Genomic DNA, 2,816 nt, shown 5'->3' on the forward strand with positions numbered 1-2,816 from the left:
TTGTTGTTTTATGATGTCATGATGGGCTGATGTTATCATAATGACAATGGGATGTTACACTGGTGATTATGTCACAAAGATTTTACTATGTTAAATGGCATGCCTGATCTTAAGTGTCATTAGCTCAACAAGAGGATAGGAGTATACAAAAGGCCTGTCATGTCACAAAGGCCATGCTTTCTTTCAAAGCTTCTGAAGTCATAGTTTTGGGATTTCACAATGTGATAATGTTGGTACAATGGCAATGTGATAACACAGAGTTTGTGATGTCTCCGATGTGATGAGGTCACAAAGAGTTAAAGATGTATCATCAAGTTTGTAATAAAACAGTGACATAGACAATTTCAATTTCTTCTAATTCACTATGAGGATACTATAATAACCAGTGGGGCCAAGAATTATCTGTGGGAGCCGATATTCATTGTAAATTCTTGGCTTGGCCCACCGGAGAGTGTGGGGAATGCTGCCAAAGGTGGAGGTGTCAAGCCTCACACGGTGAGCTGTCAAGAAGTGATTGAGCATTGGGCAGTTTTGGAAGTGATGGCTGAAAACTGTTAGTGTTGAGATCCGTTGGAGGGAGGAGGGGTACAACCTATATATAAGTTGCATTTTCAGGGCATTGTAAGGGGAGATAAAAATGGGAGTTACCTGGATGGAAGAAAGTTGTGAGACAGCAGGAAAGGAAAAACCTGAGAAGGGGGGAAGCTGAGGGAGAGCAGAAGGTTGGCAATTGGTCACTGGGGCAGAGTAGGGCAGCTGTGGAGAGGAGAGGCCTGAAGAGAAGAAGGAAGTGGTGGAAGGGAAAAAGGGAAAGATGAGGAAGGGATGACAGGTCTGTAGAGAAGGAGGGAAGAATGGAAAAGAAAAAAAGCCTTGCCCATTGAGCTTTGGGGCTTTGGAGATCATAATTTTGTGGTTGGAGGTTTGCAGAACAATTAAGAAAGGGTGGAGCTGCCCATTGGAGGTCTGAGGTTTGGTGGTCAAGGCTGCTCTTGAACCTAGGTATCAAGTCCTGGATAAGTTAATCACAGTCCCCTTTCTAGTGAAAAATGGTTTATTATATTAAATGAGACTCGATGGATTTTCTCCTTGCCTTAGAGGTCATATGTACATGAGTACACAGAAAGAGCTTGAAGTCTCAAAGTCCATGAATTTTCTAAGATCTGATGAGGCCATAACAGGTTTGTAAAAACACAATGGGAGAGAGTGATATCACAACAGCAATACCACAATATCATGTCAAAATAATGATTTGATTCAACAATTAGTTGTTGATGCTATTCTCGTGATGAGTCACAATAAGTTTGTGATGTCACAATGGGTTCATGATGTCAAGTGGCATGGGAGATCTCAACTGTCATTAATTGGCAATGAATATATGAGTTCAAAAAGGGACTGTAATGTCTCCAAAGGCATTTTTTGTTAGAAATATGAGGTCACAATATGACAAAATGGTAATGACATCTGGCAGTCTGATGTCACCGGGGATTTCCGATATCACCTGTCATACCAGAAATATCAGATTGAAAACAGATTATGAGATCAGAAAGGGCCTAATATATGGCAATGGCAGTATGTCACAAAACTTATAAGGACAGGACTGGTTTGTGATGGCACAGCAGGTTATTGATATCACAATGGCAATGTGATGTTACAAAGGATTGTGATATCACAATGGTTATATGGTCAAAATGGGTTTCTGATATAGAATGAATTCACAGAATAGGCCTTCACACTGTTAAGTCTATGATGTAACAATGTCACTGTGATTTATATTGCTGAGATGCCATTGTCATTTGGTTAAGTCACAATGAGCTGATGGTGTCATAATTACAATTTGATGTCATTGCTGATTTATGATGTTACAATGGTTATGAGTTCAGATTATGTTTCTGATATTAAAACGCATGTCAAATTTGAAATAAAATGAAAAAGCTGGGCGCCGGTGCCTCACGCCTGTAATCCTGGCTACTCCAGAGGCTGAGATCTGAGGTTCGCGGTTCAAAGCCAGCTTAGGCTGGAAAGTCTATGAGAATCTTATTCCCAAAAAAACCATTAGAAAACCGGAAATGGCTCTGAGACTCAAGTGATAGAGCACTCACCTTGAGCTGAAGAGCAGGGACAGCACCCAAGCCCAGAGTTCAAGCCCCATGACCTACAAAAAATATTAAAAACAGGCATTCACAATCTTTTTATAACATCACAATGACAATGTGATCTCATAATGCTATCTTGTCCTTGTAGTTTTGTCATGTCAAAAGTAGTTGATGCTGTCATAATGAAAATGTTATGTCACTCTGGTGATGTCACAAAGGGTTCATGATGTTAAATTGGCATGTCTGATATCAATTGTCAGTTCATAATGAGGGTATAGTTCCACAAAGGTACTGTGTTGTCCCAAAGGGCATGTGTTTTTTCAAAGGTGATAAGAGGTCCTAATAAGTTTGTGATGTCACAATGTGATAGTGATGTCAAATGGCAATGAAAGCTCACAATGGTTTTGTGATGACACATTGGTGATGATATCAAATAGTTTTGTGAAGTCACATCTCATAATCACATGTCCAGTTTCACATGTCCAATGAGGATATGAGTTCACAGAAGAAGACACGTATAAATGGCCATGAATTTTCTAAAATGCTATGAAGACATACTAGGTTTTTGAAAACACAATGGGACAGTGATATCATGATGGCAATGTGATGTTGCAATATGATGACTTAATAATGTTTTGATATCATAATTTGTGATGCCACACTGATGAGTTCACAAGAAGTGTGTGATGTCACAATGGGTTGGTGATATCAAAATGACAC

Source organism: Dipodomys ordii, unplaced genomic scaffold (genome assembly GCF_000151885.1).
Source record: "Dipodomys ordii isolate 6190 unplaced genomic scaffold, Dord_2.0 Scaffold1000002196, whole genome shotgun sequence".
Taxonomy (NCBI): Eukaryota; Metazoa; Chordata; class Mammalia; order Rodentia; family Heteromyidae; genus Dipodomys; species Dipodomys ordii.